Source organism: Nycticebus coucang, chromosome 1 (assembly GCF_027406575.1).
Source record: "Nycticebus coucang isolate mNycCou1 chromosome 1, mNycCou1.pri, whole genome shotgun sequence".
Lineage (NCBI taxonomy): Eukaryota > Metazoa > Chordata > Mammalia > Primates > Lorisidae > Nycticebus > Nycticebus coucang.
In genome coordinates this window covers 2,245,108-2,272,438 of record NC_069780.1, presented here as the reverse complement: position 1 = coordinate 2,272,438, position 27,331 = coordinate 2,245,108, and the positions used below count along the sequence as shown (strand labels likewise).

The window sequence follows — 27,331 nt, the reverse complement described above, 5'->3', positions numbered from 1 at the left end:
GGTTCAAACCCAGCCCCAGCCAGAAACTGCAAGAAAAGTCCCAGTTTCAGATTCTGTCTTTTCAGATTCCTGACTCTTTTGCTATAACAGTGCTGCAAAAGTGGTGACACCATGCCCAAGTTTTTAGTTGTAAAGTTTAGGGAAGTTGTATAATTTGTCTAAGATTTCATAGCCAGTTTCAGATCCTGTAACTTACTGGCTAATGAAATCTCAGGCAAATTATGCAACCTCCCTAGGCTTACAACTAAAAAATTGAGGATGACACCATTGATTTTGCAGGACTATTAGGATAAATGAGTGCTACATTTAAAGCACCTTTGTTTTGAAGTAGCTGTCACATAGCAAACGCCCAATGTAAGAACTGACATTTTAGAAATGTTCAATTAATGACTATATGTACGTGTACATTTACCTGCACATGTATATGTGTAAATAAAACAACCTTCCTCACCTCATGCCCTGCCACACTTCTACTGATCCATAAAGGGCAGGCTCACCTCCTGCTGTGTGTTTGTTCACACTCCTCTCCTTCCCACACCCACACACAGACTGAGAGTTACTCACGGATATGAATCATGCCTTAGACATCCTTGAATCCCCAGGACCTAACACAGAACCAGGAGCATAACAGAATGTCTGATAAATGTTTATTATCTTAATTATTTACAATGAAGGGGGGAAATATCTATCTTGTTGCAAGAAGCCAGTAAGAAGCTATTATTACTGGGCGGCGCCCATAGCTCAGTCGGCAGGGCTCTGGGCACATACACCAAGTGAGGTGGCAGGTTGAACTCGGCCCTGGCCAGCTAAACAACTGCAACAAAAAAATAGCCAGGCATTCTGGCGGGTACCTATAGTCCCAGCTACTTGGGAGGCTGAGGCAAGAGAATCGCATAAGCCAAAGAGTTTGAGGTTGCTATGAGCTGTGATGCCACAGCCCTCTATTGAGGGCTACATAGTGAGACTCTGTCTCAGGAAAAAAAAAAAAAAAAGGAAGCTATTGTTACCAATATTAAAGAAAAGAATCAATCTGTCATCTTCAGTTCATTCAGTATGACAAAACTAAAAGATTTTAACTGTGGCAAAAAAAAAAAAATAGGGATAGGGTAGAGCAAGATGGCAGCCGAGTAACAGCTTCCTTGCATCTGGGCACCGTGAGTCTGGGGATATAGGACTCCAGGCATCTCTGGCTGGTGGGATCTGCCTATCATCACCCCTGAGAGGATACAGGGAGTCAGCGAGAGACTTCTGGACCCCAAGAGGAGGACTAAAACAGTGGAAAACCGGCAAGTGGTCACGTGTGTTCAATCCGCCTAAACCCGCCCGCAACTGTAAGTTCAGTAGCAGCGAGACTGCAAACCAGAAAGGCCTTACCGGTGAACTGTTTTGGTGTCTTTGGACTTGGCACTCAGCTGAACTGCCTTGGGGAGAGCCTGAGCGGGAGTGCGGAGAACTTTGGCCCTTGTCTAGGGCCCCAGTCTGAGCCGCTGAGCCAGACGGAGCTAATAGAGTTTGGCTCTGGGTCACAGGCAGACATTGTGAGCGATCTGCCCTGGCAAGCTCCGCCCTCAGGGTCGCAGAGCTGGAATTGGGTGGGAGCTGGTAACCCAGCGACCAAGTAGCCTAAGGGCGGGGTCTGAGCCGCCTTGCAGCCCTAACCCTCGGGGGCAGAGGGAGACCAGTTTTGACACACAGGGTAAGTGGATGGCCACTTCAGCAGTGATTCCAGCAACAAGCACTTCACTGAGAAAGCTTCTGCTCAGTAAGTGAACAAGTTCAAAGTGCCTTTTAAGTGGGCTGAAGAGAGATTTAGGGTGTCTACCTGCTGGGGTTCGAGAAACTAGCAGCCTCCAGTCATATCAGAACTGTGATTAACATCTCATACCCCAGAAGACCACGTGTTGCCCAGACAATATTCAATTCCATATACATACTGCTTTGTTTTTGGTTGCGTGTGTGGTTTTTTTTGTTTGTTTGTTTGGTTTTTTTTTTTGGTTTGGTTGTTTTCTTTGTTTATTTTGACGTTCTAGATTGTTGTTTTGTTTTTTAAGTTCAACCTTTTCCATACACATCCTTTTTCTTTCTCAATTTTTCTAGTTTAATTATAATTTCCCATTGCTGCCTATTTCAATAATCAGAACTTCATTTTTGTTAGTGTTTCTACCACTATTATTTGGTTTTTCCAGCCAATTTTATCCCGTAAAGTTTTCTGTTTGCTTGTTTTGGTTTGATTTATAGCATTTTTGTCTTTCCTCTCTACTTGGTGGAGGTGGGGTACTGTGTCTGATCAGGTTAGCAAAGAGCTGCTGACCTCAAGGGAACCACCCCACTGGGCACCCCCAGAAGGTGTTGTTTTTTTTTTTAAGGTTGTATCAAAGTACCCTACTGTACACCTATATTGCTCTGTCTCCCTCTTTCTGTGCCTCTCTTCTTTTTGTCAATATTCCTTTCACCCAACCACTCTCCTTTCTCTATTTTTCTTTTTTTTCATTTTTTTTTTTTCTTATCACTTGGTCCTCATTTCTTTCATCGCTTTTTTGCTCTTAAACGTTCTCACCCTTCTGGTCCTGTAACCCTTAGTCCACAGGCACAAGAACTTAAAGAGCAAGAGGAATTGAAAGGAAAATTAGGGCAAGTAAACAGATAAAAGAAATCACCCATGAAGAAGAATCAGCAGAAAACTCCAGGCAACATGAAGAACCAGTCCAGAACTACCCCGCCAAGGGACCATGAGGTAGCTACTGCAGAGGATTCCACCTATACAGAAATGTTAGGAATGACAGAAAGGGAATTTAGAATACACATGTTGAAAACAATGAAGGAAATGATGGAAACAATGAAGGAAACTGTTAATAAAGTGGAAAATAACCAAAAGGAAATTCAAAAACAGAATCAAATAAGAGATGAACGATATGAAGAATATAAAAAGGATATAGCAGAGCTGAAGGAAATGAAACAGTCAATCAGGGAACTTAAAGACGCAATGGAAAGTATCAGCAACAGGTTAGACCATGCAGAAGAAAGAATTTCAGAGGTAGAAGACAAAGTTTTTGAGATAACTCAGATAGTAAAAGAGGCAGAAAAGAAGAGAGAGAAAGCAGAACGTTCACTGTCAGAATTATGGGACTTCATGAAGCGTTCCAACATACGAGTTATAGGAATTCCAGAAGGGGAAGAAGAATGCCCCAGAGGAATGGAAGCCATACTAGAGAATATTATAAAAGAAAATTTCCCAAATATCACCAAAGATTCTGACACACTGCTTTCAGAGGAATATCGGACCCCAGGTCGCCTCAACTCTAACCGAGCTTCTCCAAGACACATTGTGATGAACCTGTCCAAAGTCAAGACCAAAGAAAAGATTCTGCAAGCTGCCAGGAGTAAGCGCCAGTTGACCTACAGGGGCAAATCCATTAGATTGACCGCAGACTTCTCTAATGAAACTTTCCAAGCAAGAAGACAATGGTCATCTACCTTTAATCTACTTAAACAGAACAATTTTCAGCCCAGAATTCTGTACCCTGCTAAGCTAAGCTTCAAAATTGACGGAGAAATCAAATCATTTACGGATATACAAACATTGAGGAAATTCGCCACAACAAGACCAGCTCTACAGGAAATACTTCAACCTGTTCTGCACACTGACCACCACAATGGATCAGCAGCAAAGTAAGAACTCAGAAATTAAAGGACAGAACCTAACCTCCACACTGATGCAAAAGATAAAACTAAGCAATGGACTCTCACAAAATAAGACGAATAGAATACTACCACACTTGTCAATTATCTCAATAAATGTTAATGGCTTGAATTCCCCACTGAAGAGACATAGATTGGTTGACTGGATTAAAAAACACAAGCCATCCATTTGCTGTCTGCAAGAAACACACCCGGCTTCAAAAGAGAAATTAAAGCTCCGAGTCAAGGGTTGGAAGACAATTTTTCAGGCAAATGGAATTCAGAAGAAAAGAGGAGTTGCAATCTTATTTTCAGACACATGTGGATTTAAAGCAACTAAAGTCAAAAAAGACAAAGATGGTCACTTTATATTGGTCAAGGGAAAACTACAACAAGAAGACATTTCAATTCTAAATATTTATGCACCCAATTTAAATGCTCCCAGATTCTTGAAGCAGACCTTACTCAGTCTGAGCAATATGATATCTGATAATACCATCATAACAGGGGACTTTAACACTCCTCTTACAGAGCTGGACAGATCCTCTAAACAGAAATTAAACAAGGATATAAGAGACTTAAATGAGACTCTAGAACAACTGTGCTTGATAGACGCATATAGAACACTCCATCCCAAAGATAAAGAATATACATTCTTCTCATCACCCCATGGAACATTCTCCAAAATTGATCATATCCTGGGACACAAAACAAATATCAACAGAATCAAAAGAATTGAAATTTTACCTTGTATCTTCTCAGACCATAAGGCACTAAAGGTGGAACTCAACACTAACAAAAATGCTCGACCCCACCCAAAGGCATGGAAACTAAACAATCTTCTGTTGAATAACAGATGGGTGAAGGAAGAAATTAAACAGGAAATCATTAACTTCCTTGAGCATAACAACAATGAAGACACAAGCTACGAAAACGTGTGGGATACTGCAAAAGCAGTTTTGAGAGGAAAATTCATCGCTTTAGATGCCTACATTCAAAAAACTGAAAGAGAGCACATCAACAATCTCACAAGAGATCTTATGGAATTGGAAAAAGAAGAACAATCTAAGCCTAAACTCAGTAGAAGAAAAGAAATATCCAAAATCAAATCAGAGATCAATGAAATTGAAAACAAAAGAATCATTCAGAAAATTAATGAAACAAGGAGTTGGTTTTTTGAAAAAATAAATAAAATAGATAAACCACTGGCCAGACTAACCAGGAATAGAAAAGTAAAATCTCTAGTAACCTCAATCAGAAATGATAAAGGGGAAATAACAACTGATCCCACAGAGATACAAGAGATCATCTCTGAATACTACCAGAAACTCTATGCCCAGAAATTTGACAATGTGAAAGAAATGCATCAATATTTGGAATCTCACCATCTCGCTAGACTCAGCCAGGAAGAAATAGAGCTCCTGAACAGACCAATTTCAAGCACTGAGATCAAAGAAACAATAAAAAAGCTTCCAACCAAAAAATGCCCTGGTCCAGATGGCTTCACTCCAGAATTCTATCAAACCTTCAAGGAAGAGCTTATTCCTGTACTGCAGAAATTATTCCAAAAAATTGAGGAAGAAGGAATCTTCCCCAACACATTCTATGAAGCAAACATCACCCTGATACCAAAACCAGGAAAAGACCCAAACAAAAAGGAGAATTTCAGACCAATCTCACTCATGAACATAGACGCAAAAATTCTCAACAAAATCCTAGCCAATAGATTACAGCTTATCAAAAAAGTCATTTCATCATGATCAAGTAGGCTTCATCCCAGGGATGCAAGGCTGGTTTAACATACACAAGTCTATAAACGTTATCCACCATATTAACAGAGGCAAAAATAAAGATCACATGATCCTCTCAATAGATGCAGAAAAAGCATTTGATAAAATCCAGCATCCTTTTCTAATTAGAACTCTGAAGAGTATAGGCATAGGTGGCACATTTCTAAAACTGATTGAAGCTATCTATGACAAACCCACAGCCAATATTTTACTGAATGGAGTAAAACTGAAAGCTTTTCCTCTTAGAACTGGAACCAGACAAGGTTGTCCTCTGTCACCTTTACTATTCAACATAGTGCTGGAAGTTCTAGCCAATACAATTACGCAAGACAAGGAAATAAAGGGAATCCAAATGGGAGCAGAGGAGGTCAAACTCTCCCTCTTTGCTGACGACATGATCTTATACTTAGAGAACCCCAAAGACTCAACCACAAGACTCGTAGAAGTCATCAAAAAATACAGTAATGTTTCAGGATACAAAATCAATGTCCACAAGTCAGTAGCCTTTGTGTACACCAATAACAGTCAAGATGAGAAGCTAATTAAGGACACAACTCCCTTCACAATAGTTTCAAAGAAAATGAAATACGTAGGAATATACCTAACGAAGGAGGTGAAGGACCTCTATAAAGAAAACTATGAAATCCTCAGAAAGGAAATAGCAGAGGATATTAACAAATGGAAGAACATACCATGCTCATGGATGGGAAGAATCAACATTGTTAAAATGTCCATACTTCCCAAAGCAATCTACCTATTCAATGCCATTCCTATCAAAATACCAACATCATACTTTCAAGATTTGGAAAAAATGATTCTGCGTTTTGTATGGAACTGGAAAAAACCCCGTATAGCTAAGGCAGTTCTCTGTAATAAAAATAAAGCTAGGGGCATCAGCATACCAGATTTTAGTCTGTACTACAAAGCCATAGTGCTCAAGACAGCATGGTACTGGCACAAAAACAGAGACATAGACACTTGGAATCGAATGGAAAACCAAGAAATGAAACTAACATCTTACAACCACCTAATCTTTGATAAACCTAACAAGAACATACCTTGGGGGAAAGACTCCCTATTCAATAAATGGTGTTGGGAGAACTGGATGTCTACATGTAAAAGACTGAAACTGGACCCACACCTTTCCCCACTCACAAAAATTGATTCAAGATGGATAAAGGACTTAAACTTAAGGCATGAAACAATAAAAATCCTCCAAGAAAGCATAGGAAAAACACTGGAAGATATTGGCCTGCGGAAAGACTTCATGAAGAAGACTGCCATGGCAATTGCAACAACAACAAAAATAAACAAATGGGACTTCATTAAACTGAAAAGCTTCTGTACAGCTAAGGAGACAACAACCAAAGCAAAGAGACAACCTACACAATGGGAAAGGATATTTGCATATTTTCAATCAGACAAAAGCTTGATAACTAGGATCTATAGAGAACTCAAATTAATCCACATGAAAAAAGCCAACAATCCCTTATATCAATGGGCAAGAGACATGAATAGAACTTTCTCTAAAGACGACAGACGAATGGCTAACAAACACATGAAAAAATGTTCATCATCTCTATATATTAGAGAAATGCAAATCAAAACAACCCTGAGATATCATCTAACCCCAGTGAGAATGGCCCACATCACAAAATCTCAAAACTGCAGATGCTGGCGTGGATGTGGAGAGAAGTGAACACTTTTACACTGCTGGTGGGACTGCAAACTAGTACAACCTTTCTGGAAGGAAGTATGGAGAATCCTCAAAGCACTCAAGCTAGACCTCCCATTTGATCCTGCAATCCCATTACTGGGCATCTACCCAGAAGGAAAGAAATCCTTTTATCATAAGGACACTTGTACTAGACTGTTTATTGCAGCTCAATTTACAATCACCAAAATGTGGAAACAGCCTAAATGCCCACCAACCCAGGAATGGATTAACAAGCTGTGGTATATGTATACCATGGAATACTATTCAGCCATTAAAAAAAATGGAGACTTTACATCCTTCGTATTAACCTGGATGGACGTGGAAGATATTATTCTTAGTAAAGCATCACAAGAATGGAGAAGCATGAATCCTATGTACTCAATTTTGATATGAGGACAATTAATGACAATTATGGTTATGGGGGGGAAACAGAAAGAGGGAAGGAGGGAGGTGGGTGGGGCCTTGGTGTGTGTCACACTTTATGGGGGCAAGACATGATTGCAAGAGGGACTTTACCTAACAATTGCAATCAGTGTAACCTGGCTTATTGTACCCTCAATGAATCCCCAACAATAAAAAAAAATAATAATAATAAAAAAAAAATAGGTAACTGATAAATTGAGGAATATTTCCTAATCTTAACATCAAAATTTCATTGTCAATGTTAGAGCTTTTACAATCCTGCCCTACATAAACTTGGCTAAAAAAACAGGTCAACAGGGCAGTGCCTGTGGCTCAGTGAGTAGGGTGCTGGCCCCATATAGCAAGGGTGGTGGGTTCAAACCCAGCCCCAGCCAAACTGCAACAACAACAAAAAAATTGCCAGGCATTGTGGCAGGTGCCTGTAGTTCCAGCTACTTGGGAGGCTGAGGCAAGAGAATCAGCTAAGCCCAAGAGCTGGATGTTGAGGTTGCTGTGAGCTGTGATGCCATGGCACTCTACTAAGGGTGACGAAGTAAGACTCTGTCTCTTAAAAAACAAAAACAAAAACAGGTCAACCAAACCAAAGTATCTTAGCAATTGTAAGCAAGCCTATTACTTTGAACTGGGGGGTAGAGGGGATATGTATATACAAAAAGTAAGAGACTATCTCTCAAAAAAAAAATAATAAAGCTAATATATGCTTCTCCATAATAAAATAACTTTTTTTTTTTTTTTGTAGAGACAGAGTCTCACTTTATGGCCCTCGGTAGAGTTCCATGGCATCACACAGCTCACAGCAACCTCCAACTCCTGGGCTTAAGCGATTCTCTTGCTTCAGCCTCCCGAGTAGCTGGGACTACAGGCGCCCGCCACAACGGCCAGCTATTTTTTTGTTGCAGTTCAGCCAGGGCCGGGTTTGAACCCGCCACCCTCGGTTTTATTTTCTCCCGTAAAGTATAAAGGCAGAATTTCACTTGACATATACCTCAAAACTGAAGAAAAGGTACAATAAAAGATTAACTCCGCCTCCTTGGCAGTGATGAAACACAATCTTTACAGGAGATACAGATCTCAAGTGACTTAGATCTCAGTGACTTAGCAGTTGCCTAAATGCTTTGCATTAAAATCTGATAGTCAAGAAGGCAGCCTGAGGCTTGGCGCCTATGGCTCCAGCGGCTAAGGCACCAGCCACATACACCTGAGCTGGCGGGTTTGAATCCAGCCTGGGCCCGCCAAACAACAAAGATGGCTGCAACCAAAAAACAGCCAGGCGTTGTGGTGGGAGCCTATAGTCCCAGCTACTTGGGAGGCAAAGGCAGGAGAATCACTTGAGCCCAGGAGTTGGAGTTTGCTGTGAGCTGTGATGTCATAGCACTCTACCCAGGGTGACAGTTTGAGGCTCTGTCTCAATAAAAAAAAAAAAGAAATGAAAAAAAGAAGTCAGCCTGATAGAAAAGCCAGAAAAGCTTTTCTTGGCAAATCTAACCACAGCAGGTATAAAGACGTAGAAAGAAATCTATACCAGGAGGTCATCAAGGATACCCTAGACAGATCCTCATATCCCAAAAAGCCTGCAGATGACATGTCCTCCACACACACTCACACTGTGAGAGAACAGCTGCCGCACGGCCAGAGCAATGCCCTTTGGAAGCAATGCCAGGTGACGCCTGATGCTGCACTCAGGCAGGGTCCGGGTCCTGTGGGAGGTCTGTAAGTACTGCCTACAGCACAGATGACCAGCTCCTCACCAAGATGCTTATCTAACACCCCCACCAGTGGTCACAAGTTCTACAGCCAGGTGTGAGATGCGGAAGCTGCGTCTTACCCAAAGCTGCTGTGTCAAGGTGCCTTCTGGGGGAATGTGCAGGGCCCCCACTTTCCTGCTGGCCACTCAAGACACTGTTTTTATTACTAGGTCCCTATTAAGTATTTCTTTCTGAGAAACTGGACTTGTCAGTTTCTTTCCTCAGTCTCTCAGCTCCCTCAGCCTTTGGGAATAGGTTTGGATGCACCTGCCACTACAAAATACTCAGAGAGCCAATTAGCTTTTTAGTTGTCCCACTTTTAAATAAAAGCAGAAAGCAAAGGGGTTACCAGACACTGTAAGGAAGCCTCTAACAAGAAAGACACCAAAACAGAAAAAAGTAACTTGGGGGAGAAACTATACAGAATAAAAAGGTCCAAAAAACCTCCAAAACCATCAATAATATTCTCAGCAACAAGAAAAAGATGTTTCCTGAAATAACAGGATACTATATTAAAAAAGAAAACTAAATAGAATGCTTAACTTTTTTTAAAATGAAAAATTCAAGAAATAGAAAATAAAACTGAAAATTTCCTAGAACATAAAGCATAAGAACAAAAAGATGGAGGAAAAAGAAAAGAAAATCAAGGACCAGTCCAAGACTGGCATTGAAGACACAGAAAATTCAGAACAGGTTCGGCACCTGTAGCTCAGTGGCTATGGCGCCCGCCACATACACCAGAGCTGGCGGGTTCCAATCCAGCGGAGGCCTGCCAAACAACAATGACAACTACAGCAACAAAATAGCAGATGTTGTGGAGGGCGCCTGTAGTCCCAGCTACTTGGGAGGCTGAGACAAGAGAATCGCTTAAGCCCAAGAGTTTGAGGTTGCTGTGTGCTGTGATGCCATGGCACTCTACTAAGGGCGACAGCTTGAGACTCTTGTCTCAAAAAAAAAAAAAAAAAAAAATTTTTTTTTTTTCAGAACAATGCATTAAAAAACATATATATATTTCACCAACAATATAAAGCAGGAATTTTCATAGAATTAAAAATACCTTTGTGGGCGGCGCCTGTGGCTCAGTGAGTAGGGCGCCAGCCCCATATGCCGAGGGTGGCGGGTTTGGACCCAGCCCCGGCCAAACTGCAACAGAAAAATAGCTGGGCGTTGTGGCGCGTGCCTGTAGTCCCAGCTACTCGGGAGGCTGAGACAAGAGAATCGCGTAAGCCCAAGAGTTAGAGGTTGCTGTGAGCCGTGTGACACCACGGCACTCTACCTGAGGACTGTACAGTGAGACTCTGTTTCTACAAAAAAAAAAAACCTTTGTAGATTACAAAAGAACCTCCCAAAAAAAGGTTCTACCTTTGTAGATGAAAAAAGACCCATACTGGAAAATGACATTATGACATTTCAGTAGTACAAAGACTGTAAAATAATCCAGGGGAAAAAAGTTTCATACAAAAGACCAGGAATCAGAATGATATATAGACTTCTCAATAACAAGTGGAACTCAGACCCCAGATAAATTAAAGCTAAATTCTGTGGAAAAATTCTTTCCAACCTAGAACTTACACTCCTCTGACATAATACAAATCAAAGACAAGGTTATATTGAATTATATAAGGTTTCAGAATATTCACCTTCCTCTTACTGTTTCTAGCGAGCGTTTAGAGCAGAGGTCCTCAAACTGCGGCCCACCGTGGACATTTATCTGGCCCGCCGGGTGTTTTTGCCACAGCTGCCTGTCCTGCTTAGTAGCCGACTTGTCCTGCGCATGTGTGGAACGTGTGCCAACTCTCCAACTCCGTTCCTTCTGTCTCTCCCCGCCGGGTGTTATTGCCCTCCTGCTTAGCAACCCACTGTTCCAGCCGCAGTGTGCATGTGTGGAATGTGCCCCACACTCTCCAATTCCCCTCCTACTCTCTGACTCTGCTCCTTCTCTCTGTCTTTCCCTGCCCCTCCTTCTCTCTGTCTCTCGACTCCTCATCTCAGTCTCTTGTGTAATCGGAGGAGTCACCAGGTTGCCTGTGCAGAGCCTGCTGCTGCCTAAGGACCAAGGTAAGAACAAGTCAGGATTTTTTTTTTTTTTTTGCAGTTAGGTGGTCTTTTTTTTTGCAGTTAGTAAGGCCCCTTTTTTGCAGTTAAGGAGGGGCCTTTTTTTTCCTGAAGTTAGGAGGTCTTTTTTTTTTTTGCAGATGGGGGCACCTTTTTTTGAAGTTAGAAGAGCCTCTTTTTTTGAAGTTAGGAAAGCCTTTTTTTTAAGTTGGTTAGTTGGTTGGGGGTGGTTTCTAGGGGGGTTGCATCACAATGATAATGCAAATAGTCAGCGCTCAGTGCTAATGCAAATTGTCAGTGCTCAGAGGTAATGCAAACAGTCAGTGCTCAGTGGTAATGATAATTGTAAGTGCTCAGTGTTAATGCAAATTGTTTAGCGCTCAGTGTTAATGCAAATTGTCAGCAGACAGTGTTATCGCAAATGGTCAGTGCTCAGTGTTATCGCATGGGGGCCCCAAACTGGTAATCTGCCTAGGGCCCCGTGGGAACTTAATCCGGTTCTGCAGACAGCTGAGGAGCAGGAAACCCAATTTAATTGACAGTAAGTGCATTTATATTCGGATTGCTATTCAGTTGTATACGATGTTGTATGTTGTGTGCTGTGTAAGCCCCAGGTCACACTGTTGCAATCTCTGAGCAGTGCGAGTTCAGCCATATGCTTGTAGCCATATGCATTAGATTCGGAAGAAAAAAGGCATATGTGCCTTCTTTTTTCCTGCAGTGGAATCTGATCGCATGGGTCTTCTCACCCATGCGATCAGATTCCTGTGTGAGTTCACAGATCGCAGTACAGTTCACACAGGGTAGTGTGAACTGGAAAGGTGGTGGAGGAACCGGCTCTGTAATCGTGCCTGTTCCTGCACCACACCAGTGTGAACCTGAGGTAAAAGTGGACTTCCACCATATGGGCACTGGTGAGGCTGAAATGATGTGGACTGGCAAGGCTGCATTGATGATACTGATCAGACTGCATTGATGCACACTGATCAGACTGCATTGATGGACACTGATCAGACTGTATTGATGGGCAGGGCAGTCTATATGTCTCTGTGTGGTCAAAGTTATTGCTGATATATTGTTTTTGTAGTGCTGTATGTATATATATATTGGTATTTTACTAATAGCAATTTGGAATCCCTAGGAAACAATGATATCAAGAAAGAGAAAAATTGACTAGGAATGTAGGATATTCAAAGAACAGTGGACTTATGATTACTTTTTCATGCAGTACAAGGAAAGAGCTGTGTGTTTGATATGCCAGAATATAGCGTCTGTGTTCAAAGAAGACAATTTGTGTCGACATTATCAAACTCAACATAAAGATAAATATGATTGTTTGGTCGGAGAAGTGAGAAAAGATAAAATATTAAAACTGAAATACACATTGACAACTCAGCAAAATACTTTTGTGAAGCAGAAACAGCTAAATACTTCATCCCTGTGAGCAAGTTTTCAAGTTGCCAAGCTAATAGCGTGCACTGGCAGACCATTTGTGGAGGGAGAATTTGTTAAAGAATGCCTTCTTTCTGTTGCCAAAGAGATGTGTCCAGAGAAGGCCGATTTATTTAATACAGTGAGTCTTTCAGGACCTACAATTACATGAAGGATTGAAGAAATGGGAGACAATTTGCACATCAGCATTTGCAAAACTCCGCAAAAACCCTTTCCTATTTTTCCTTGGCACTTGATGAAAGTAATGATGCTCATGATTCTGCACAACTTCTAATTTTTATTCATGGGACAAATGACTATTTCAAAGTCACAGAAGAGCTTGCTGCACTGCAAAGCATCAAAGGAACAACTACAGGAGAGGATATCTATGAAAAGGTTTGCCAACCCGTGAATAGTTTGGAGCTGAACTGGGCAAAACTAGCCAGTGTGACAACTGATAGTGCTCCTAGCATGGTGGGGTCTACAAAAGGAGTAATTGCTCGCATTAACCAAGAGATGGACAAACGTAACCATTCTCATCCAACAGCCATACACTGCCTCATCCACCAACAAGTGCTGTGTAGTAAATCACTGAAGTGGGACTCTGTTATGAACATTGTGGTATCTTGTGTTAACTTCATTAGAGGTAATGCACTAAACCACAGACAATTTCAGGAATTTCTGTCTGAGCTAAATGTTGCCTGTGAAGATGTTCTGTACCACACACAAGTCCACTGGCTGAGTCCAGGGAGAGTTTTGAAACATTTCTATGACTTACTTCCATAGATTACAGCTTTTCTGCTTTCAAAAAACAAAGAAGTACCAGAGCTCAGTGATACAGAATGGAAATGGCACCTTGCCTTTCTGACAGATGTTAACAGAGCTACTCAACAATTTCAATGTGCAACTTCAAGGAAAGGGGAAGCTCATCTGTGATATGCAATCACATGTGAAAGCATTTGAAGTAAAATTAGGCCTCCTCATCAAACAAATGAAGGAGGAAAATTTCTGCCATCTCCCCACAACTCAAAATCTGTTAGCAGAAAAAACATTGGTTGCATTCCCAAATAAAACATGTATGGATTCACTGGAAAAGTTGTAAAAGGAGTTCCACTTTAGATTTAAAGAGCTTCATCTCCATGAACAGGACATACAGCTTTTCCGCAACCCATTTTCTATCGACACTGAAAATGTGGATACGATTTACCAAATGGAACTGGCTGAACTGCAGAATTGTGACTCTCTGAAAGATGCGTTCAAGTCAAGCAGCCTTCCTAATTTCTATGCATCTCTCCCCTCTGAAACTGCAACTATTTCATACCAACACCTAAATAAGTTTGTATACTCAATGCAACGTCAGAATCCTTAACTATAATTAGCCAGACGAGTTGGAACTGAGTTAAAACAACTATAAAAGAACACATCCATTTAACGTGCTGGTCTCCAATTTTAAGATTCTTGAAAGCAATGACCACCTCTTACTAATTTCTGATCCTGGTCCTTCCTCCTTCCACCACCAGCACCGATAGGAGGTGGCCAATAAATATTTACTGTATTATGCAGTAACACCATACATTTATAAAATAGCTTTGAAAATTGGAATGAGGAAAGAGTTTATACACTAGGCTTAGAAATTTATAAATAAGCATAATGACAGTGTTTATATAGGACTTTCTGGTTTATGAAAAGCTTTCATATATCTTCTGTCATTCAAGGCCCACATTAACCCAATGGGAAAGCATTCCTTTCCCCTCACTAGACAGAGGAAACAGAAGCTAAGAAATTAAATTATCTGCCCAAGGTCACATGGAGTTGTTCACCTACCAAGGACTCTGAAACCCACATCTCCTCACTCAGGCCACTGTTCTCTCCACGTTCAGTTAATTTAAAAATACATAGAGAGAAAAAAATTATTTGCTAAGCAATGTACTAACATGCTGAGAAATAAAGTGGTGAACATTCATGAAACTTACAGTCCAGAAAGTGAAAAAAAGATCTCAAACAATAAAATAATTACAAGTGTATAAGAACAATAGGGGGGATCTACACTGAAGCTCCTTACTGGGCACCTCTCAAGGACAAGAGGTAGCACTGTATTAAATACCAAGGATGTTTCTTCTTTACCTTATGTTGAATCACTTAAGTCAATATACAAGCATCCATCCACCCATTTACTATTGTTAAAGCTTCTCCTACTTGGAAGGTGCTGTCAAATTATCTAGGGATCTTTTTTAAATGCATTCTAATCTAAGGATTGGGACCTGAAATCTTGTACTTGCATTTTTAACATGCACCTAGGTAGAACAAAAGCTCCACACTTTAAGCTGTCTAAAGCAGACTTCTCAAGGAATTATAGTTACGTAGAGTTATTGATCCCTGCCAAGAGCAGCTTTTCTTCTGCTACATGACAGTTGTATTTCTTCCTAGATGTTGAATGACATAAATGCCTCTAATAAGTAATCACTAAACACTGCAATACCTCACAAATATCTTCCCACTAAAAAAAAGCTAAAATCAACAGAGCTCAATTGACACACATTTTCATCTCCAAATGTCTTGCCAATTAGAATTGTACTTTTTTGCTTTAGTTTGGTTCTAACTACAATTGGGGAACTCTACCTAGGGCAACACAGTGAGACTCTGTCTAAAAAAAAAAAAATTGAAACGTAAACTTTTTAAATTTTCAATTCTTAAGGCTGAGCATGGTGGCTCTAGCCTTAATCCCAGCACTCTGGGCGGCCAAGGCAGGTGGATTGCCTAAGTTTAGGAGTTTGAGACCAGCCTGAACCAGAGTGACACTCTGTCTCTAAAAACAGCCAGGTGTTGTGGCGGGCGCCTGTAGTCCCAGCTACTCAGGAGGCTGAAGCAAGAGAATCGCTTAAGCCCAAGAATTTGAGGTAGATGCCACGGCACTCTACCAAGGGTAACAAAGTCAGACTGTCTCCAAAAAATAAAAATAAAAATAAATAAAAAGTAAAAATAAATTTTCAGTTCTTCTTAGTCTCACTCTATTCCCCAGACTAAAGTTCGGGCTGTCAGCCTAGCTCACAGCAACCTCAAACTCCTGGGTTCAAGCGATCCTTCTGCCTTAGCCTCCCAGTAGCTGGGACTACAGGTACCACTAAAACACCCAGCTAATTGATGTTCAGTTCTTAATGGTTTGCCATTTTCCAAATGAAAAACTGATATGCTTGACAAAGGACTAATTAAAGGGCTGAAGGGTCTGCCTGGTAAGACCCCTTTGGAGTCCTCAACAGTAAGTCAAGACATAAGCAGACCTCAAAATACTGTTGCACAATCAGTCTGATGTTGACCCACTCAAAAGTGCCATTTTTAAGAGCTGAAAATAAGAGAGACAAATGCATATCTGGCAGAGTGTGGGGAAAGGTGAGTTAGATAGGAACCAGGGCCATATGAACAGACACTACAACCCCAGGGAGTATTCAGACAAGGAGCTACTGCAGAAAGTTCTAGAAAACAGAGGGTTTCTAAAGGGCAAGAGACCCATGTGGTGCTCATCTGTCTTCTCAGATGATCCAAGACACCGTGATACCAGTAAAGTTGCCTTAAATTGCTTTTCCCTACTGTTTCTCAGTAATTATTCATCATTTACATCAAGTTATACATTTACACTACTTATGCCATTACTTATTTCTACAAAAGAATATTCACATAAAAAATATTCTTTCCAGGCTCAGTGCCTGTAGTTCAAGGGGCTAAGGTGCTAGCCACATACACCAGAGCTGGCGGGTTCAAATTCAGCCAGAGTCTGCCAAACAATGACAACTACAACCAAAAAATAGCCGGGCGTTGCGGCGGGCACCTGTAGTCCCAGCTACTCAGGGGGGTGAGCCAAGAGAATCACTTAAGTCCAGGAGTTGGAGGTTGCTGTGAGCTGTGATGACACAGCACTCTACCCAGGGCAATAGGCAATAGCTTGAGGCTCTGTCTCAAAAAAAAAAAATTATTTCCAATACTTAATACAGAGATGGGGAAACTTTTCATGTTCTAAAGCCACATTAATTTAGCTGTAATCAAATAAGGCTGCACTTAAGAAACTTCAATTAGATATATTTTAAAATGCACATTATTATAATCCCAGCATTCTGTGAGGCCAAGACCAGTGGATTGCTTGAGCTCATGAGTTAAAGACCAGCCTGAGCAAGAGCGAGACCCCATCTCTAAAAAATAGCTGGGTGTTGTGGTGGGTGCCTATGGTCCCAGCTACCTAGAAGGCTAAGACAAGAGGATCACTTGAGCCCAGGAGTATAAGGTTGCTGTGAGCTATCACACCACAGCACTCTACCAGGAACAAGAAAGTAAGATTCTGTTTCAAAAAAATAAATAAATAAAAAATAAAATGAACATTATTTTGTAAAAATCTACTAAGTATTGGGGCGGCGCCTGTGGCTCAGTCGGTAGGGCACCGTCCCCATATACCGAGGGTGGCAGGCCTCGGCCAAACTGCAACCAAAAAATAGCCGGGCGTTGTGGCAGGCGCCTGTAGTCCCAGCTACTCGGGAGGCTGAGGCAAGAGAATCGCTTAAGCCCAGGAGTTGGAGGTTGCTGTGAGCTGTGTGACGCCACGGCACTCTACCGAGGGCCATAAAGTGAAACTCTGTCTCTAAAAAAAAATAAAAAATCTACTAAGTACTTAATAATTTCAAAACCTGAACACTATTTGTTAAAGTTAACTCACCTCTGCCGATTCCGTTCTTCATAAAATTTAACTACCTGTTCTTGTAGAGATAAAACATGGGCTGGTCCCTGCCCCTGTGATATCCAGTGCACTTTGGAATGTACAGCAAATCCACACTGAGATCCTCATTGTTCAACTTCAGCATGTTAGGAGACATGTTGTATTCGCACAAATATAGTTAACGGTACTTAAAACTGGTTGCAAAGTGCTTTGGCATGCAGATTTTGCTGATGCAAGATACTATGAATAGAAATGAGAGCAGCTGGGGTGGTGCCCGGGGCTCAGTGGCTAGGGCACAGGCCCCATATACCAAGGGTGGTGGGTTGGGACCCGTCCCTGCCAGCTAAAACATCAGTAACAATACCAACAAAAAATAGCCAGTGTTGTGGTGGGCACCTGTAGTCCCAGCTACTCAGGAGGCTGAGGCAAGAGAATCGCCTAAGCCCAAGAGTTGGAGGTTGCTGTGAGCTGTAACACCACAGAACTCTACCAAGGGCAACAAAGTGAGACTCTGTCTCAAAAAAAAAAAAAAGAAAAGAAAAGAAAAAGAAATGAGAGGAGCTGGATCTGTTAATTAACAAACCCTTCATGTTTTCCTGTCATGGAAGGTGCACCCTCTGTACATACATTCAGTTTACCAAACTCAGTCCAATTTCACGACATTTTAAGTCTTAAAAGTTATTGAAGATATCTATTCTCTGTGTTTTCTTCCAATGATGCCCCCAAAAAGTAACTCTTTATAGCAAAGAAAATCTTGTTATGACCCAAATGAAGTATAAAACCTGTGTGGAGTCAGTAGTATCAGTTGATTTATTCAAAGCAACTGAAAAATACACATTTTCCTTTTGACATATTGCATGAAATTTCTGTTAAGTTGAAGGCTAATTCATATTGCTGATCACGTATGTTCTCTTTGAAAGAAGCAGTGGTTTGTACCTTGAAATGTTATCAAGATCTAAGCATTCCGCAACTTGGAAATGCATTCCTTCACAATTTCTGAATGACTGCGCAACTTTCCTTTTTCCCAAACATATAAGCAACTGTGTCAGTGGCTTCTGTGGCATTATTGGCAGGTCTTATTGCAATTATCTTTGCTTTTGCTTTTCATGTGGTCTTCAGGCCACAGGTTCCCCACCCCTAACCTATTACAAAACTACAACTACTAAATTCTAATCAAATTTCTTTTGTTTTGTTTTGTCTTTTTGAAACAGACTCCCTCTGTCCCTGGGGCTAGAGCACAGTGGCATTACCATTGCTCACAGCAACCTCAAACTCCTGGGTTCAAGCAATCCTCCTGTCTCAGCCTCCTAAGTACTGAGACTACCAGCGCCTGCTATAACACCTGGTTAATTTTTTTCTATTTTTAGTAGAGACAAGGTAAAGATCTTGCTCAAGCCTATCTCGAGCTCCTGACCTCAAGAGTTCCTCCAGCCTCACCCTGGATCCCTCAAGGGATCCTCCAGCCTCACCCTCCTAATCCAAGGTAGGATTACAGGTATGTCACCACACCCAGTGACTCTTACCAAATTGCAATTTTAGAACAAAAAACATAGGCAGAAAGATGAAGCAAGAGTTAGCAATAAAAGAAAACTCAACCTTTACATTGCAAATAATAATAAGGCTACTTTGCTATGAATGTTTAATCTACTACCCAAATAATGTTTGCTTATCTTCAAACTCCTGCTTTTAAATTTTAACTCAGAAAATCAAAGTAACATTGACATATACCATAATAAACCTACAGGAATTTGCTGTAATTTAAGGAATGGTCCTTAAACAGCACCAGCAATCATCAGCATTGAAATATCAATACCTGTGCATCTGGTATCACTGTTGCACACAACTGCAATTTATTGAGCTAGGCCTTTTACATTCAGTATCTCCTATCCTTCCAACATTTCTGCAGTGTTAATTGTAAACACAGAATTCACAGGAAAAACACATCACTGTCGCGCAAATACCACACACAAGGGAGTCTCCAAGCACTTTCATCCTGAATACGGCTGTAATAGGGCACACACACACCAGGAGGGGAGCCAGTAATGGTGGCCGTATACAACTGTGCGTATAGTGACAAGAAGGGGAGCCAGACAGGCTCAGAGAGCAGCTGTGATGCACACAGGGAGGAGACTGAGTAATAAATATCTGAGGATAACAGAAGGCAGATTTCTCAATGACAATGAAGAAAATGAAAACATGGAAAGGAAGATGGCTGCACTACTGGTTTGGAACTGAAGGCAGTGGTGTGGACTTGTCTGATACATACATGTAGACAGTGTTTTAAAAGTATGTGGATATAAATGAGTGTGTGTATTTTGTATTTTCTAGCACTGTCTAATGGGATGGTCTGTCAGCAGCAACACATCTTAGTAATCAGCACACTTATAGCTAGACTTTGGTTTCTAAAATATCATTCTCCACTGAACAGAACCAAGGTCCTCAGATAAATGGCCACTTCCAGAATGTGAGCAGAAAACAAACCAATACAAGATAAACCTAGAACTTCAGCCGGAAACTAAGGAAGTGCTCAGAGAAAGATGGGAATGAGTCAAAAGGACACAGAAGCCATCCTGACTATGGCTCCTACTATCCAAAACTGGGACAGTTTGAGACCAAAATAAATAATGGTAGTTACAGATTATAATTCCATGAGTAACAGAAACCCACAAGTCCACACCGTCTTAGTCAGACTGAGCTGCAACATCAAAATACCTTCTACTGGGTAATTTATAGTTTGGTTTTTATTTGGGGGTGGGGAACAGAGGCTCACTTTGTCACCCTCAATAGAGTGCCATGATGTCACAACTTACAGCAACCTCAAAACAAATTCTTGGGCTTAAGTGATTCTCTTGCCTCAGCCTCCCGAGTAGCTGAGACTATAGATGCCCGCCACAAGGCCCAGCTATTTCTTAGAGATGAGGTCTTGCTCTGGCTCAGGCTGGTCTTGAACCTGTGAGCTCAGGCAACCCACCCGTCTTGGCCTCCCAGAATGCTAGGATTACAGGCGTGAGCCACCGTGCCTGGGCCAGACTGGGTAATTTATAAACAACAGAAATTTATTGCTCATAGTTTAAAAGGCTGGGCAAGCTTGGTACAGCAGGTCACACCTATAATCCCAGTACTTTGGGGAGGCCAAGCTGGGACAATTGCTTGATTCCAGGAGTTCAAGCCGAGGCAACATAGCAAGAATGGACATATATACACAAATATATACAATATAGATTATTTACTTATAAGAATATATCATATAGGGCAGCACCTGTGGCTCAAGGAGTAGGGTGCCCCATATACTGGAGGTAGCATGTTAAACTCAGCCCTGGCCAAAAACTGCATAAATAAAATAAAATAAAATGGCAATTCTTTAAAAAATAAAAAAAAAGAATATATCACATAGTTTACATAATTTTTATATATTTGATATATAATGATGTGTAATTAATATATTATTACAAATTTTTTTAAAAGATGGGAGACTTTATACCTTTTATATTAACCTGGAATTGGAGAACATTCTACTTAGTTATGTATCACAAGAATAGAAAAGTATCCAATGTACTCAATACTAATATGAAACCAGGAGACAGACAAAAACACACCCACATAAAGAGAAAAACACAACTAGCGTGCGCAGAAGGGAGCTCAGGGGCTGGGGTGCTGTGGCCGGAGTGGCGTGAACGACCCAAGATAAAATGACCCCAATGCAGACACTGAGTGGAATGACATCTTACGCAAAAAGGGCATCTTGCCCTCGAAGGAAAGTCTGAAAGATTCGGTAAAGGAGGCAGAAGAGGAGGAGCAGAGAGCCCTCCAGCAGTCAGTGGTGAAAACATACCAAGATACGACTTTGGCAGAGCTAGAGGATCATGAAGATGAATTTAATGAGGAGGATGAACATGCTATTGAAATGTACAGGCAGCAAAGACTGGCTGAGTGGAAAGCAAGTAAACTGAAAAATAAATTTGGAGAAGTTTTGGAAATCTCAGGAAAGGATTATGTTCAAGAAGTTATCAAAGCCGGTGAGGGCTTATGGGTAATCTTGCACCTTTACAAACAAGGGATTCCCCTCTGTGCCCTGATAAATCAACACTTCAATGAACTTGCCAGGAAGTTTCCTGATGTAAAATTTATCAAAGCCATTTCAACAACCTGCATACCCAACTACCCTGATAGGAATCTGCCCACAATACTTGTTTCCCTTGAAGGTGAAATCAAGGCTCAGTTTATTGGTCCCCTGGTATTTGGTGGCATGAACCTGACAAGAGATGTGTTGGAGTGGAAACTGTCTTGAGTCTGGCGTGATCAAGAAAGACCTGGAGGAGAACCCTAAGAAACCGACTGAAGACGTATTACTGTCCTCTGTACAGTGCTCTGTCCCCAAGAGGAGGGACAGTGATTCTGAGGGTGACTAGGGCTGTAGCTGCCACAACTTGCCAAACTCTCTTGATGGATTTTTGTTAAAAAGAAACAGCAAGAATGAGTCCTTTTGGTTTTTAGCGTTTTATAATTATGTTTTAAATCTCAGATGTTTTATAAATAATTATTGGTGGGGATTCTATTAAATTTCTTGGAACTCTCTTTTTAAATTATAATATTTCTTTTTAAAAAAATTAAAACCAGTTTTTAGAATAGCAAAAAAAAAAAAAAAAAGAAAAACACAATTAAACTCAAGCGGGGAGGGGAGGGGAAGGAAGACAGGAGGGAGGGGAGTGGTGTGCTCCCACCTGATGGACACGGTGTAGGTGGCACCTGGCACACCGCCTGGGTGTGGCACAACAACAACTTGGACTCTACCTAACACAAGCAATGTAACCTAATCGTCTGTACCCTGGTATTAATCGGAAATAAAAATAAAGAGCTCAAAAATATATTATTTTTTATTACATTCATATATGATATATAAGGTAAATATATATTACATGTACATACACAGGGTGCATAATGCTCAAGTCACCATTTGACTTCTGCAATTACAACAGGTCCTCAAACATGACTTGTATTCATTTTTTGTTATTGGTATATACCGATTCTTATGATTTTAATACAGTTTTTTCCTTTCTTAAAATGTGTATACATTTGTTTGGCACTCTCAGTATATGTAAAATTAGCCAGGAATAGTAGCATGTGCTATAGTCCCAGCTACTCAGAAGGCTGAGACAGGACAATTGCTTTGGCCTGGACAACACAGCAAGACTCTGTCTAAAAAATAATTTTTAAAAAGGCCAGGAGTGATGGCTCATGCCTATAATCCTAGCACTCTGGAAGGCCAAGGCAGGCAGACTGCCTGAGCTCAGGAGTTCAAAAGTGTCACTCCTAAAAATGGAAAAACTAGCAGAGCATTATGTAGGAGCTTGTAGTCCTAGCTACTGAAGAGGCTGAGGCAAGAGGATCACTTAAGTCCAAGAGTCTGACGTTGCTGTGAGCTGTGACACCACTGCACTCTAACTGAGGACAATAAAGTAATAGTCTGTCTCAAAAAAAATAATAATTTTATATTATTATTTACATTTAAAAGTTTCTATTTTCTCTTCCACTGCTGTATTCTTGAAGAATCCTAGAAAAGGAAGGCCTTTAGATTATCTGGGATTCTTTAAAACACAAAAAAATGGCCGGGCACAGTAACTCACGTCTGTAATCCAAGCACTTTGGGCAGCCAAGGCAGGTGGACGCCTGAGCTCACAGGTTCGAGACCAGCCTGAGCAAGAGCGAGACCTTGTCTCTAAAAATAGCTGGGTACCTGTAGTCCCAGTTACTCGAGGCTGAGGCAAGAGAATTGCTTAAGCCTAAGAGTTTGAGGTTGCTGTGAGCTATGACGCCATGACACTCTACCAGGGGCAACAAAGTGAGACTCTGTCTCAAAAAAAAAAAAAAGACCTACTTGAATATCACCTTTTGAACACACACACACACATAGATGGCATACATACATACACATATGAATGTGTCAGAAAGCTTGTTCTGCTTTGTTTTTTCAGACAGAGTCTCACTTCATCGCCCTATGATGAGTACTATGATGTCATAGCTCATAGCAACTTCAGTCTCTTTGAGCTCAAGCAATTCTCTTGCCTCAGCCTCCCAAGTAGCTGGGACTACAGGCGCCCACCACAAGGCCCAGCTATTTTTAGAGACAGAGTCTCACTCTGGCTCAGGCTGGTCTCCAACCTGTGAGCTCCAGCAAACCACCTCCCTCAGCCTCCCAGAGACAGAGTTTTATCAATTACAGATAAAACAGAATAAGGCAGAATCTCTGGATCTAAACTTTCAGGATTCAAATCCAAACTACACCATTTATCGGCTACATAATTTTGAGAAAATCATATAACGTCTTTGTGTCAGTTTCTGTATCTGTGAAATGGGATTCCAGCTAGTTATTGAACTAAGTTGATTATTTAAAACAGTGTATATAATAGGCACTCAGCAAATCTTTATTTTTTATTTTTTAAAATATTAACTTACTTTACAGATGAGGATAGTGAGGCACTAAAATCAGTTAAATTATATGTATGACAACAAGGATTGCTGAGATGGGGGTTGGGCAGTAGGAAGAAAAAGAGAAAGAAAGACAGCATGGAGGACAGAGGGAGACTGGGAGACAGAGAAAAACATAAACACAGCTAAAGTCCTGGGTCTCCTTTCCTAAATTCTTACAGAATGACAAATGGAAGGTACTTAGCCTAGTCTTCAATAAATATTTCCTTCCTTTCCCAACCTGTTTTGTCCCAAACAGAAACACACCTGGTTTAGATTTACTTACATCCCCAAACACCTTTACTACAGACTTCTCTTTAAAAGTTAACTGCAGCCAGGCATAGTGGTACATGCCTGCAAGCTCACCTACTCTACAGGCTAAGCCCAGAGAAATGCTTGCAGCCAGGAATTTGAGGCCAGCCTGGGGCAACACAGCAAGACCCTGTCTCTACGAAAAATAAGAAAAACCAGCCAACAGCAGCAGTATACACCTGTAGTCCCAGCTACTCAGGAGCCTGAGGCAGGAGGATTGTGTGAGTCCAGGAGTTTGAGGCTGAGTCAGCGAGGCTAAGGCAATAGCACTCTAGCCCTCACAACCCAGTGAGACTCTGTCTCCAAACAAAAAAAGATGATAATAATGAGACCACTTGAAGATGGTGATCCTGCCTCTTAGTGAAAAGAGGTAAATGTTTGTAGGTAATCAAGGATAGATCCCCTTCTAGCTCCAAACTACAGCCTCTCACATAAACATGAAAACAATTTTCATTTCATGAGGCGATTTCATGTCTTATTGTTTCCTTTGACTGAAATCTCCCATTTCCCCTTTCCCTCTTAAAGAGCTCTAGTTCCCCCTCCATGAAGGCTCTAATGAACCTTCCTGCAGCCACTCCACATTCTCCATACCCTCAGGTTGTACTGTGTCTCACACTATTTATGTACTGTCTAGCATCTCTAGGTCTCACACCCTGCACAATGCCTGGCACATAGGAGGTGCTGACGATACATATAGAGATTTGAGTCTACAAACTTAAATTAAGTTCCTGTGAACTTTCCGCACTGACCATCTGGGAGGTCAGCTTAATCTGCAGTCACAGAGGCCAAACTGCAGCACAACCAAAACTTTCTCCAGCCAGACCCACATAGCAGTGCAATTTATCCCAAGCATTTGTACAAAAGCTACACAAAGGGCAGGGCATGGTGGCTCATGCCTGTAATCCTAGCTCTCTGGGAGGCTGAAGCAGGTGGATTGCCTGAACTCACAGGTTTGAGAACAGCCTGAGCCAGAGAGAGATCTTGCTTCTAAAAACAGCCAGCTGGGCTTTGTGGTGGGCACCTGCAGTCCCAGCAACTTGGGAGGCTGAGGCAAGAGAATCGCTTGAGCCCAAGAGTTTGAGGTTGCTGTGAGCTGTGAAGCCACGGCACTCTACTCAGGGTGACAAAATGAAACTCTGTCTCAAAAAAAAGCTACACAAAGGTATACTCCTGCATGTGATCTAGACCCATTCTTTGGGTTATTCTCACCCACCGCCACTCCCTATATGAAACCTTTCTTACCCTGCTCCACTTTGTTCCATGGCACGTAAGCACTTTTACCGTCCTATACTAGTACTGATGTTTTGTGTTTATGAATATTTACCAGAACGTAGACCTCACTAACACAGAAATTTTTGTCAGTTTTATTATAAATGATACCCAGTGTCTACATCATGCCTAGCACAGTGAATTTTTTAATCAGTAAGTCTTTCCTTCCATATGCAGCCCTCAAGCACCTTCACTGCCCCATCTCACAGCGTCCTCACTCCCTCCCTCCACAACTCATTCCTGGCTTCCCAGTAAGCCTCTAGGAACTGGAGGGAGATATCTGTATTCAACTCCCAACTATAACTGTCCCATTCACTGCTCATCTCTTGATACAAAAACAGATTTCAGGAAGCGATACCAAACAATAAATAGATAAAATATCCAAAACTTTGTTCTTTCACTTCCAATAATAATCATTTCTATGTGGTCTTCATAGTTTTAAACTACTGGTGGACAACTTTCTCAGATTGTACACAGCCTATATATGTCAAAGATATATTAACTGTTACATGTGACCTGACAGAAAAATTGTGCCCCAAATAGTGCAAACTCTCTAAGGTGCTATATACATTAGTTACAGCAAGATTTTCTTATGCAGGTAATATCCTTTAGAAGAAATGAACTAATCTACCACATTTCTAGATCTATTAAATAGTGATACATGTAAAAATAGGACATTATTGTATTTGTATTTAGAACATAGCACCAGAACCTTCTCCATCTCTAGTTTCAGCCAAATATGGCTCTTCTCTGCTTTAACCAATTTAGTTTACTAGTTCCAAGAGACATGACCCCATGGGAAGCAGGCATAGACATCTACGAGGCTATTTCAAATAAAGCTTTTAAATTCTCAAAGAAAATCAAACGTCAGAAATGTAAAGTTACACTCAAGAAGAGAAGCTTCAAGTTAAAAAGCTTTGAGCTGAGATGCCTGGATATGTCAATCAGACTGAAACAGAAAACAAAGACATTTATAAAGACACCCAGGTCTCTCTCTAGCACTATTTCAATCTGACAAACTCAGAATCAACTTCCAAGATGAGCCTAAGAAAGGGGCTTCACAAGCTTAAAGGTGTCAGGCAAGGTGGCACAATCCACGCCCTGTGCAGATGGGAAATGTTACTGAGTCTGCCAGAGGGTAGTGTTCTGTGGTCACTCAGTTTGAAACACCCTCAGAAGAATTAGCGTCCTACATGTAATGAGGACGTGAAAATAAAGGTGATTCTCAGGATTCAGACACCCATGTGAGGACTAAAAATTACAGGAGGCAGGGAAAGAAGAGAAATAACTGAAAATAGTATTTAAGTGCTATCTTTTCTCCGGCAGTAAAGGAGCATGTGGGATTTGCTTTCAAAAAGACTAAACACAGGTAAGTGAGTCAGAACCAGGGCTTCAAAAGGGTTACTCCTGGGGTTTGACCCCTGTTTTTGGAGGACCAAGGCCTGTCTGCTGCCCGCACACCCACATCTGGTTGGCCCATCTCCCTGCCCTTTCCTCCCCGCTAGTCTGGAATAAATGATAAGTGGAAGAGTGGCATTTACCAATGATTTGCAGACAAGTTCCGGGACCTAATCTACCCAAGACACGCTACCCCCGCCCAAGTGGTGGCCTTCTCATCAGGACGCTACCCCGCCCACATGGGTGGCCCGGGTGGCCGTCTCCTCAGGGCGGCTCTCCGAGAGGAGACGCTTCGGGGTCAAGGCGGCTCCAGACCCGCCTCCCGAAGAGCCAGGCTGTCACAGAGGCC

At 41.4% G+C, this 27,331-nt stretch overlaps 1 protein-coding gene and 1 pseudogene across 1 annotated transcript in view; one reads left to right on the top strand and one right to left on the bottom strand.

Annotated features, from left to right (window-relative positions):
* Positions 1-27,331, bottom strand: part of MOB1B (MOB kinase activator 1B) — a 57,311-nt gene that overhangs the window by 29,286 nt on the left and 694 nt on the right. The window lies entirely within an intron of this gene.
* On the top strand, positions 21,227-22,162 carry LOC128581235 (phosducin-like protein 3; annotated as a pseudogene).